This window comes from Micrasema longulum, unplaced genomic scaffold (genome assembly GCF_059751315.1).
Source record: "Micrasema longulum isolate JH-2025_06_02 unplaced genomic scaffold, ASM5975131v1 h1tg001043l, whole genome shotgun sequence".
Lineage (NCBI taxonomy): Eukaryota > Metazoa > Arthropoda > Insecta > Trichoptera > Brachycentridae > Micrasema > Micrasema longulum.
This window is the reverse complement of record NW_028278231.1, coordinates 56,671-70,785: the sequence shown is the minus strand read 5'-3', so window position 1 is coordinate 70,785 and position 14,115 is coordinate 56,671. Positions and strand designations below refer to the sequence as shown.

The 14,115-nt window shown below is 30.7% G+C and overlaps 1 protein-coding gene across 1 annotated transcript in view; it reads right to left on the bottom strand.

Moving 5' to 3' along the window:
* LOC148277368 (gonadotropin-releasing hormone receptor-like) overlaps nucleotides 1–1,588 on the bottom strand; it is a gene marked incomplete at its 3' end in the record, with an annotated part of 247,547 nt that extends 245,959 nt beyond the window's left edge. Inside the window, exon 1 of the mRNA XM_088232956.1 lies at nucleotides 1,096–1,588. The remainder of the gene's footprint in view (nucleotides 1–1,095) is intronic.
* Nucleotides 1,589–14,115: the final 12,527 nt, after the last annotated feature.

Below are 14,115 nucleotides of genomic sequence, written 5' to 3'. Positions count from 1 at the left end.
GACAGGGACACTAAAACACAGACCGTAAAACCGGGACGTTTGGCAGCTCCACACTAATAATACAAAAAAAAAATAAACATACTTATTGTTTTCCCAATAAAATAAATAAAAATAAAATCAAATTGCTGACAAGCCGGTTCCGCGGTTAAGTGGTTTTATTATTTTTCCTTTTATATTTTCTTTTCATGTTTACCTTCTTAAATAAAAATAAATACAAAAAAATAAAAAAAGACTTATTTAAACGTTTATAAAACGTAAAAACATATATTTTGAAATATTAAGTATTCAATATGATGAAACATAATTGATAAATCACAAGTGCATAATAGACACACATATTTTTTAAAAGCTTATTTGGTATGCTTAATCAAAAAATAGTTTAAAAAAAGTATATTGCAGAACAAATTTAAATTTATTAAGAACTGATATTATTAAATATTTGTATAAAACCACTTGCCCACTTTTCTTAGTCTACTGGTTTCGAGATTCACCCGTCTCTTCATCAGGACACCAATTAAACAAACATGCAAAACCCACTATACACCTTCACCATAGTTTTTGCACGAAAATATAAAACTAACACGACATGCATCTTTATAAGCATATGCACTGATTGGGACAAACATTTTCATAATGTAATCAGTGCATGTTTGTCCTAATCAGTGCATGTTCTTATTAAAATGCAAGTCGTGTTGGTTTTATATTTTTGTGCAACATGGTGAAGATGTATAGTGGGTTTTGCATGGTGGTTTAATTAGTGTCCTGACGAAGAGACGGGTACGTCTCGAAACCGGTAGACGTAGAAAAGTCGGTACGTGGTTTTATACAAATATTTTGTAGCATTTAGTAAAATATTTTAACACAGTTAATGCTTTAAATAATTATCAAAAACTGTTTTAAGTGGTAACTAGTAAAATGTTGATTCAATATACCGAAACATTTGTATAAATAATTCTATACTCTGAATGTATTATTTTACTTTAAATAACAAAGAAAATGAAATAAGGTATTCGTTTCCAATAACAAGTCCAAATTACGAACTTAGAATATGTAAAAAACAATAGATAATATGTTAATATTTAAGTAGGTACTGACCGTTTATTTGTTTACGTATTATGATGTTGCTGCCGCCATTGTTAACCTGACATAACCTCAAACATGATGTCCGAACTCCGCACGCCAGGCCTCCAAATGTCAAATAACAACTAAAAACTTGCATAAAATTAACACTTCAATGGTAACTGTTCGCGTATAATTCTCTAGCACAAACACTGACTCACTAAAAACTTAGTTAAATATTTTCTGGTCCATTTGATAGCACTAACATAGTCACTATTTATCAGTACATAATATAAGTTTGAAGATTTTCAAACTTGCTACAATTTTCGCACTGAATTTAATTTTTAACTTTTTTCTAAAAGAGAAACTACTGGAAACTTGTTTGGTAATTGCAAAAATACACCTTTGGGTTTTGCCTATTTATCATAGAAAAGTTTTACCGTATTATTTAAATTTCGGATATCGAATGCCGCGATCGTTCATAGCGGACCGCATGCGATTCGTTCGACAGTACGGGCCGAACTGCCGCCCAGACTACAGCTTGGGTGGGAATGCCGCTCGTCAGTATGTTCTGGGATGAGATCTGTTCTCGTACCAGAACTCGTCAAGAAATTGGAGCGAGTTTGACTTATCTGCGCACGCAGTTCATTCTCGAGAATTTATTTATTTTTTATGTTATCGTTAGAAAAACAAATTCGTGCATGCTGGCGCGACAATATTTTTTTGTTTTTATGGCGATCGAATTGTTCAGGGTCGGGCTGTAAAACATTCGGAACAGGATATGGCGCTACTTTACTTCAGCATGATAAGAATAAATTAATACATTCTACAAAGTATTTGGTGTTAACGTAAGTTGTGTCCGTTTTTTGTTCAATTTAATTTTTTTTTTTTTTTTTCTCTAATTCTGTTAAATCCTGCCGGTAAAACAACTTTGTGACTGCGAACCGATTGGTCCGTGGTTGTTCCCCGAGTCACAAATTACTTCGGTGAACGATAATTATGTAGCAGTATCCCAAGATTGTTAAATAATCTCCTGGGAACTGTTACTTACACTGAGGATCTTTTAATAGAAAATAAAAAAACTGAAAAAAACACCTTTTTTAGTACCTACTTAATAGAAAATATCAATATCAATATTTTTTTATGTATTTAAAATGTATCACCATCATCATTCCCTTTACGCACCTAATGATGCATAGGCGACTGAATGTGTGCACCAGATGGTGCAGAGTATCTTGATATTTTTTTTTACATGAAGATAAGATGATCAGTCTTACGGTTCCAGTACCAGCCAGGGACTATAAAATATTCCAGTGTGAAAAAACACTTTTAAATAAATATTTTATATCAACCATGTCGGGAATCGAAGCCGAGACCTCTATACAAATGTATGGTACATAAGTAAATAAAAAGATTAAGGTTATACGTTATTCTAAAATAATATTTCTGCTCTACGAAATATTGTATTTGCTTTTGCGTTACATATATTATGTTGTTTGATTAAAAGCCTTTAAAATGGATTGTTACTAGACGAACGTAAGCGATTTCGACACCATCTCATGTTTGCGTTCAATAGAGCCAAAAAATCTACTAAAGATGGTCGCGATATTTGCGCAGTGTACGGCGAAGACGCTATGAATGATTGACTTATTTATTGTAAAATAATGTAGGAGAAGACATCATCTACTATTTTTTTGTAGTGTCTTTTAGTCCTCTTAATTTGGAAAAAAACAGATTCAAGTTATATTGACACTTAATATGTAGAAAAACGCAATTTATTTTAAATAATGTCTAATATAGACAATCTGACGCTTTTGATAAGCTTACAGATTTACGGAAAACTATTTTACTGTAGTTATTTCAAGTAGTTTTCCAGTCTCCATCCAAAACCATTCAGAAATTTCCCATATAAAATGATGACTCAGTTTAGATTCAGACAGAATTAAAATGACGACATCCCTGTTCAAAACTTTTTCATGACAGTAATTTTAAAATTTCTTAGAGTTCTTAGACTAAACCCACAAGATACTTATTATTTCGCCTCTCGTAAACTCATTAAATTTCCTATAATATTCTCGGTTACTTTTTTAAAGTTTTCCGAATTCGAAACATTATTCCATAGTTCAATCGATTCAGTTATTCGTTATTACTATAATTTTTTTCCAGGACCGGAAAACTTAGTTAGAATTTACTAAGGTACATGAGTAAATTATAACAAACTAATCGTTATATTAAAAAAATACAACAGGGATGGAGAATACCTTAAATAAGGGAATATTGAAGTCTAGGCATTTACACGGCTTATGACCTGTCATTGGCTAATTTAAGTGGCCATTTTACACCCTGTGTAACATTCACCATTTTGGCTATGTTTCAGGCGTTGCCTAGTATGTGAGATAATTTAATCAGATGAATCTATTCACAACACTAAAAGTTTCAGCTCTTTAACTTCACTTCAATCAACAAATGGAAGAATTGAAGAAATATTTATGTTCAAACATAGGCAAAATGGTGAATGTTACACAGTGTGTAAAGTGGCCACTTAAACCAGTCAATAACAGGTCATAAGCCCTGTAAATGCCTAGACTTCCATATACCCTTGTTTAAGGTATTTTCCATCCCTGTTGTAATTTTTTAATATAAAGATTAGTTTGTTATAATTTACTGATATACCTTAGTAAATTCTAACTCCATCCCTTTTGTAATTTGTTAATCTTAATGACTCCCGAGGAGGTGAAATCCAGTCTTTTGTCTACAAACATTTGGACAAACTCAAATATTTAAATCTTTACATATAAAATTCCTCTGTACGTGTGTCACTGAACTCCTTCTAAACAGCTTAACCGATTTACGTGCGGTTTTCAGAAAAATATTGATCCTTGCGCTGTGCGTATTCGTAGATATTAAAATCTTCAATCTAATGTGTGAAAAAGAAGTAAAGAGCATAAACGTTTTATTCATCGATCTACCAGGGTTGGATTCGAGGAGAATGCATTTACGAAAAAATGGAAAGATGTTGTTTTTTTGTGTACAAAAAAGTTCGTTTTTAAATGTTTACAAACAGCATTTGTTTTTTGTGGATCTCAATCAGATTTTCTCCTCAAATTCTTTATAATTTCTACCCATTTATTTTTTTTACAGGATTTTTGGTAATATTAGAAAAGTATCGAATTTAATATTCTTTTAAAAATCGTATTCCTACATAAGTACACCCCTCTGTTGGTGAGTAGACCAGAGTTTGACGTTTGCAAAAAGAATGCCATATTCGAAAAAATATTCTTTTAATGATTTGGTATTCAACCGTAAACAAGTACCTACTAAAATTTAATATTTGAACATTACAAATATTTAATTTTGGATTTTCATCACAAACAAGTACCTAGGTACCTACTTATCAATAAAAAGTCTTCTTTCAAGGCAAGCTAACGTTCGGGCAGGACAACGTCTGTTGGGTCTGCTAGTTAATTATAAATAAAAGACTAGTAATATTTCGATCCACAAATTTGGAATATACAGTGACCGGTTTCATTGCTTTCGCGACATCATCGAGACTGGTATCTTAATTAAGGAGTTCAATGTATTTATACAAAACAAAGGTAAGGATAGAGAATTCAAAATTATATGAAAGTAAATTAAAAGTGAAAGCGATGAAACCGGTCACTGGATATTCCAAATAAGTGGATTAAAGTATCACTCGTCTTTTATTTATATAATAAATTACAATGAACTTCCATTAAGAATTTTCACTTACAAACTTAAATGTTTTACATAAGAAACTAGTTTTAAAGATTTCAATTTGTTTTAATCGTTTAATCAAAATAATAAATATGCATTTACCATGATATGTAATGTGATAAATAAAAAAACAAAAAGAAGGTGAACATGGTTGACTGGCGGACTTATTGCCATTAGAAATATCTTGCAGCATGACCAAAAATATATAAAAATACAATGGTAATTCAAATAAATTTGAAAAAAAAAATGAATAAACAAATCAATTAAGAAGTTAAGAAAACACAAACAGATAAAATATTATGTATGCTTATTATTATTATTAAAATTTTGTTTTGTAAGGCATTTCCAAAGTTCAATAAATTGCCTATCGTTAAATAAATTTGAATTGAGGTTCCGGTTTAAAGTGAATAAATTTTATTATATAAAATAAGTTGTTGTTTAAATTAACTAACCATGTTCTGGTAAATTTATTGTAAAAGCCTTATTTACCGAGAGATTATTTATTTTTAAAGAACTTTTGAATCGAAAATTGTTGTGAAATAAACACGTCACAATAATTAACAATTTACAACAGGGATGGAGAATACCTTAAATAAGAGAATGTGTAAGTCTAGGCATTTACAGGGCTTATGACCTATCATTGGCTGGTTTAAGTGGCCACTTTACACACTGTGTAACGTTCACCATTACCTATTTCTTATATCCATGTTTCTGCAATTCTTTCATTTGTTGATTTTAGTGAAGTAAAAGAGCTGAAACTTTTATTGTCGTGAAGAGATTCATCTGACTGAATTGTTTCACATATTACCACTTAAACCAGCCAATGACAGATCATAAGCCCTGTAAATGCTTAGATTTCCATATTCCCTTATTTAAGGAATTCTACATCCCAGTTGTAATTTGTTAATTTTAATGACTGCCGAAAGGGTTGAAATCCATTCTTTTGTCTACAAACATTTGAACAAACTCAAATATTGTAACGTCACTATAAATTTTCTCTTGCTTCTAAAGATAGAATTATACTGTTGTCGTGTATTGTGTTGAGATCTTATCAGTCGTGATGACGAGTTGAGGTAGGATTTCACTGTTTTATCGTGTTGTGTAGTGGTAAGGTGTGTTGGCGGCTCAGACAATTTAGTGGTAAATGTTTCCGGTTATTTAAATTTAAAGTTTTTTTTCCCTTTATTTATTTATTTTATTTATTTATTTAAATAAAATAAATAAATAAAGGTTTTTTTTCCCTTTATGAGCACCTATCGGTATATTGAGCATTGCATTGGTAGTCTGACCGCGGCATTTTAGTATTAATTTGTAATATAATGTGGATAGGGACATTTGATAAATATACCGAAAAAAAAACAACGAGAAAAAATAATTATTTAGAAAAGTTAGTTAGTGTAAAAAAAAATCCAGCGAAGTAACTAACCCGCAGAGTACAGAGTATAAAATTATAAAATAAAAAAAAACACAAATTAACCTTCAACTTACTGTGTGAAAAATCTCTCTAGTGTTACTGTGTGCCCTGTGTGGTAACCTGAGGTTATCTTAGGTTAAACTTAGGTAACCAGAGGTTATGCAATGACTGCCTGATAATCACTGTCTCTTTTCGTTTTATAAAAAAAAAATGTGTCTTGCTGTGATGTAATTTGATTACATCACTTTCTCTCAAACGGATATTTTATATATGTGAATCAGGGTACTACGAGTATATACTAGTACTGTAGAGGGTTTTTAAAATTAAAAAAATATGCGTTAAGAAAAAGATATATGGCAATTATATGGCAACATGTACACCATTTTTTATTATATTAAATTTATTATTAGTGACATGCATTTATATAATGATACTTCATTGTTAAATCAAGACATGAATATTTTAGTACGTAAGAAAAAAGATACTATTATATCACCAGGAATGAAAGTATATTAAAAATTCCATTGAAAAAACAATTATTTATCCAAAAAGGGCCTAATTGTATTAAAAAATTCAAGAGTGTTAAAAGTGTTTTTAATAAATAAATGTTGCTTGAGGATAAATGAATATTTGGAAGATACAATTGAATGAATAAAAATGTATTTAATGTAAATAACGTAATCAATAGACATCATAACTTATACTGTTTGTATTTTATGAACTTTTTATTTTTTTATTTGCTTCATTTTTAAATTTTTCTGAATTGTGTATTTTTATTTGTTTTTAATAAGACTTTAAGAAATTGCTTGTGGCTATAAGTCCGCCATTTAATCGTGTATACCTTTGTTTGATTTGAAAAAAAATATTTATTTATTTTTGTTTTTATCAATTGTATATATTGGCTGCGTAATATACGAGACTGGACTGGCTTTAGGACTGTGGAGCAGATTTTTCGGGCAGCACAGGACAAACAGACTTTCGCCAGAGTGATTGCCAACGTTGGGGATACCTGACAGGGCACTAATAGAAGAGACGATATATTATGGTTAATACAGATTATTATTTTTATTATCATATTTTGTCATTTTTGGGGATCTTGATAGACAAAATATTTTATTTAAATTATCAAGTAGGTATACCAAAATATGTCATGTATTTCTTTAACTAATTTTTTTACTTTCTCTTTTTTGGGCTATAACTGTTTTTCTTTTTCTTATTTTTATTTATGAGAAATGTATTCAAAAACCATATTTGCCGCGACAAATTGGTTTCTTTAAACAGGCATTTGCTCATATGGGAACCGATTGCAATACTAGGCATATGTAGAGTGTTTTTGTGCCATTTTGTAAAATATGAAATGTATGAGAAAATTAATAAATACAAATAAATAAACAATTAGGCTTACTTAAAGATAACACAAAATTTTGTGATAATATTCATAGTCGTTGCTGAGATATTAATTAATTAAGTGCAATTTGCAATGCCGGTCACATAACAGGAATGGGCGAGTTAGAAGCTGACAGCAACGTGCATTGTGTTAGCTTCTAATAGCATGTATTTTTAATATAAAAAACATTTTTCATTTTGTGTTACGACATTTTATATTTATACGTCAACCGGTTTCGAGATTAATTCATCATCATCAGGATTTTGATATTAAAAAATATTTTTTTGGCGAGTATAGCAAACACTTACAAAAAACCGATAGTTAAATTAAGCGTTATAAGTTCAAACATTTATTAAAACATTATATTTTTTAATTACAATATTTTATAATATAAATAGCAACGCGAGTAATTCTAAGTTAGTTCAAGTCCTGATGATGAGGAAGTAACCTCGAAACCATCGACGTATAAATAAATTTGTAATATAATTAATATCTAATAGCATGTGTCCATAAACACGTTAGTTATATATTTTTGAGCAACCACTAGGTTATTTGCATTTTACGGTAATAAATGTCCTGACAAAGAGACGGGTACATCTCAAAACTGCGTAGACATAGAAAAATCGTTAAGTGATTATTTCATCATCATCATTCCCTATCCGCACCTAATGGTGCATAGGGCACTGCATTGGTACACCAATCGCAGCGTATCTTGATCATTTTTTAATATTTTTTATTCATGAAGGTAAGATGATCAGTCTTACGCCTCAGGTACCAGCCCAGGGACTATAAAATATTTTAGAGTGATAACACCCTATTGAATAAATATTTCATATTAAACTTGTCGGGAATCGAACCCGAGACCTCTTGCATGGTAGGTAAATGCGCTGACCATTACACCACGAGGCCGACAAAAAAAGTGATTATTTACTAATATTTATTGAAATGTTCTACATCAAAGTAAGTGCTTTTAATCATAATAAAAATCATCGTAAAAATAAATCAGTTGACAAGAATAACATTAATATTTCAGCAAATTACGAGTATAAAGCATACTAATATTTATGATTCAGTATGCTCTTGAAAATAAAACTATTTGGAAAGTCATTCACATAATTATTGAAATTAATTCACATATTTTAAGTTAAGATCAACGTCTTAATGCCGCACTGTACATTATGACATGTTCCCGAAATATTTTTAACAGCGTTGCCTATAAATAATATGCAGATAACGGATTTGCAAAATAAATACAGCCACTTAGTTTGATAATGAATTTAGATAACATCCGTCCGTCCGTTTTAACTCGTTTTTATTGAAGAATTAGTTTTATTCGTTTTTCTAAATTTAACTGTACATATATATTTATATTTTGTACATAGACAACTAAGGAGTAAAGTGTAAAAATTAAATTACTCAACACTAGATACCTAATACAAAATAAAATAAAATTTACAAAATACAATATGTACTATGTTGTTTCTTTTTACATCGTATCTTAATATATTTTTTGCTATGCACATACATTTTTTTACTATGTATTTAACTATGAACTTTGTTTTTACGACGTATTTTATTGGGTAATAAATATGTTTTTACTGTCTTTTACTAAGTATTTTATTTTTACTACGTATTTTACTGTTTTTTTTAATACGTGCTCTTTACTATGTTTTTACTAGATTTTTCTCTACATTTTTTACCATTATTTATTGTTTTTGTGTATTGATTACTGATTTTTGTGTTTTTTTCTGAAGCTTAGAACAAGGTAAATAATCCTAGTTAGATTGTCAAAGTAACTCTGTATTCATGTAAAATTTGTACTTGTACTTATATAAATAAATAAAATAAAAAACAAATATTACAAAATATACGTATTTTTAAAGAACGAGAAAATAAAAATAAAAATATAATGCAGTTACAAATCAGAATGAGCAAAGTAAAATATAGGCAGTGTGGTTAATGTTATATAGCGTGTAAAGTGGCCACTTAAACCTGCCAATGATAAGGCCCGTTAATGCCCGTTAATGCCTAGACTTCCATATTTCCTTCTCAAAAATGTTATTTTTGACGTCACTCGTCATGTCCGCCGAGTGCGCTTCTAACAAACATTGCGTACAGGTATGGTTCGGTAACGTAATACGTGCCGTTTGTAAAATAGAGCGTGAAGAAATGATTTATAAGATAATTCGCGATATGCATATTTTAAACCACTGTAGAAAATTTATCCGACGCCGCACTATATAGCAATATTGCAAAAACCCACGTACTTTGTAACACATTGTGGCTTGATGCCTAAAATTCTCTAAGTCTGTTAAACCAAGTCATTGAAATGGTCGAAAGTTTTAAATGCCTGGGAGTGAAGATTATGGAAAATGAAAGCTTAAAAAAATAAGCTCAATAATAGAGTGCGGCTAGGACAGCAAGTGCTACATTCAACAGTATGAAGGCTGTCTGGAGATTGAATATTTACTCAATGAAAACAAAATGCCGCTTACATAATGCCTGCATAACACCTATTCTTGTCTCTGGATGTGAATCGTGGCAATTAATTAGATAAAAAAAAAAAACAGAAAAATACTGAGTTTTGAGAATAGGTGTTCCAGAATAATTTTGGGTGCTCAGTGGTTTGACTTTGTAAGGAATAAGAGAACAGACGCAGAAAACACCGTTCACAACTTTAATCAAGCGGAGGCCATAAGGTTGCCTTTTAATAGCCTTAACTACTTTAATAGGCATCAGGTTCTCGACGCCTTGGACGTCCGCTGCTGACTGTTCGTCGGCAGTTCATATATTACTTAAGAGGATGCACAGGAGCTAGCTGCCAACAGATATGCTCTGAGGATCTTTGTAGACACAATGAGCTCCAACTAAATAAAAAAAAAAAAACATTTTTTTTTTCTTAATTTGTAGATCCGTTTGCTGTGTCAACAATATTTTAAGTATATCGAAATATTTGTAGATGATCGTTGAATTTAATACTTTTAAAATTCCAAGACATTTTTATTTATTTTACTAGTGTACACGGCACAGATGCCTTTTATAAACGTGAACATTAAGACGTTAAACATAAGTGTTTCATTACAAAATTATAAAATAGTACAAGAAAAATATAATTTCACATGTTACACAGTTGTTTTATACATTGTACTGTATTATAATTTTGCGATTTATTGTTCTTAAGATACTACGGTTTAAGAAAATAATTAATCCAGTAAATAAAAAATACCGAAAATCATAAATTCTTGATTTATTCTTTTTTTTGACAATTGTAGTCTGTATTACTTTACGGGCCGATTGGCCCATCACGTAATGCAGATTGCAAATATAAGTTAGAAATTAATGAACAGAAAGCAGATAACTGCTCTGCTGTTAAGCTGGCGAAATGTACAGAAAAATAGATCCTTATTATCCGCAGAAGCCGTATTCAGCAATCGAATTGCCCTGTTAATGGGTGAATTCTGGACTTGCATTAGCGTGTGTGCTTCTGGGTGTGTAAAGCAGTGCATGAGATTTTGCTCTAGTATAATTATTGGGAACATACCAACTGATCTCTTTTAGTATGTTTAGATTATATATATACATCCAGAAATCAGCTTATGCAAATGTTTCCTAAAAAAAATTGACGACGAGATTAAAGGGTTTTGTAATCCAGCATCCCTGCTAAAAATAATGATGGATTATAATTATTTTCTTTAAGACACAGATATTGCGAAAAATCGCTTTTGAACCTTCTTCATTTCAAGGGTGTGGTTTGATTCAGAAGGGTCCCAAATTATGGAACAGTATTCTAGAATGCGACGGACTAGTATATCATACAATGTGCAAATTTCAGTAGTATTTTTTAAATATCTAGAGCAGTGTTTTCCAGCCTTCTTTATGCCATGCCCAACCATAGTCTTTTCAAAAGTCAGATGTATTACCTGCTCTTTTTTAATTAAACAGCAGATAAATTTTCAATTCATTTCATCTTGGAATATGTTTGTAAACATGTGAACCTTTAATGAAATTAAATGAAACCTATCCTAATACACATATTATAACTGAAATTATTACAAAACACAAATTGAAAATGTAATTAAGTAAAATAAAATAAATACGTGTATGGTGCCCTTTATAGACCTTTATTCCCACGGTGGGGCGTACGCCCCACCGTGGGAAACACTGATCTAGAGTTTTAAAGTACAAATCCAAGCATCTTAGTAGATTTATTTACAACATTAGTAATGTGAGACTAAAACGAAAATTCGCTAAAAAAAAACAAATACAATTTGGTAATTGCGGAGAAAAACTACATTGATTGGAATGATTGCAATGTATATTGAATGCTCAGTAGCTCAATTATAAACAACTATCGACGTGCTTAAAAACATGCTGAGCATTTGAGCGATCACAGTGAACAATAATGAACATGCATAAGTTATCGCAGTAGTAAGTCAACGCGTGTGTAATCTCTAAGTCAACGCTCGTGTCGGTTTGTTTTTTGTTTTCTTCGTAAATAAATACAGTTCATTGGCAAAAAATCGGTGTTTACTAAAAAAAATTATATAATATATTGCATTTGCAAAATAAGTAAAGAGTATCTAATAAAAAAAGAAAATTAAATTACAATTACTATGGCGACTGTTTTCCTAGACATTTGGCTTGCCAACCACTGGCTAAATGCAATAAATAGCATGATAAATAATAAATAAATAATTAAAAATAGCGGTCAAGGTTCGTAGGTTTTCACGGCCTTCAGAATACATATAGTGTTTTTCTGGGTTATTATGCCGTGTTTGTGGGCTTTGTATTGCCGACGTTTCGGAGCACATTGCAGTGTCCATCTTCAGGGCTGAATGTATGAGTGTAGTTTTTAGTGTGTTTAATTGTGAGGAATTTGTACCGTGACAAATTCCTCACAATTAAACACACTAAAAACTACACTCATACATTCAGCCCTGAAGATGGACACTGCAATGTGCTCCGAAACGTCAGCAATACAAAGCCCACAAACACGGCATAATAACCCAGAAAAACACTATCTGTAAAAATAGCGGTTTTGGAATATTTTCTAAATTTACAGCGGTGAAATTCAAATATGTGATTGCGCAGCAGGATTATACGTCGCGAAACGTAAATATTTTGACATTTAATATGAGGTGTTCATGGATGTTGCATTGTGATCGCAAATACGATAAACAACCATGGTGAAAAATTGTTATCACGTCGCTTATTAGCAAGTCGATAATAATTTGCGATTGAGCTACAGGTATAATACAAAATGTCTCGTGCTCAGAGCTCAAGGGTTCTCGACAATTAAAAAAATGAAATATCATAAAAAATTAAAGAATAAACCCTTTTGAAAAATTTAATAGGTATAAAAAAGAAAAAAATGAATGAAAATTAAAAAATCATAAAAATAAAAAATCCAGTCATATTAAAATTTATACATTTTTTTTGCTTTTTTACAAATTAACATAAATATTTAAACAGCAGTCAGAATCCTAAACTAAGTCTTTTAGCAAGTTTAAACTTGATTTGGCTAATGTGAAAAATGTTAATACAACTGATCTGGTTCCCTAGACTGTGCAATCTTGGAAAAGGTGAATTAATAACATAATTTGTTGCAGCAAACTTCTGGACACCCAGAATAATAAAGTGGAGACCATGGACAAACAAAAGAAGTGTTGGAAGGCCACAGAAAATATGGGTCGACGACATTGCCTCTATTGCCGGTAAAACGTGGATGATGAAAGCGGGTGGTAGGAAGGAATGGAGACGTTTGGAAGAGGCCTTTATTCAGCAGTGGAGAGAATAAGGCTGAAGAAGAAGAAGGAGAAGTATTTGACAGCCAAATACAAAACAAAAGTTCTTAAATCTAATGGCAATTTATGTTTGCAAATAAACTTATATCAATACTAATCTCCAATGGGAAAAGGGAATAAAGGTAAACGAAAAGAGGACCATCGATTAAAGTCGGAAAAATTCACCCATTGCCAATGCGAAAAATATATCCAATTTTTAGGTAAAATCTTATTTAAATAAAACAAGTTAGTCAGAAATCTAAAATAATAGTTTGCATTTAATTATAAATATCCGAACGAAATTGAGCTTTTCAATAATTCTTAGATATTTAAAGTTCAGGACAAAATTCAATTGAAGGCTAGATAATATTTCATTTTTATTTATAAATCAAGGGGAAACGTAATCTATTAAAATAGATTGACAAATCGAGATTCAATTCATGTGATTTGTAAAAATAACACAGGAATATTCAAGAGATTTCGTTTGTCATGAAAAAAATTCAAATGGCGAAACACAGAGATAACCTTAGAGTAACAATTCGATCCCACTTAAAAAGAAGCCTCCATTCTTTCTTTCCTCTCGAATTTAGCTCTATTGCATAGAACGAAACATCACATTTTTAAACATTTACTTTTTTATACATTAACACTTCTATACATTAACATTTTTATACAATTAAATTTTTCGACATTTTAATTAATTTTTTTATGGTTTTATATTTACTTACTATTTTTTC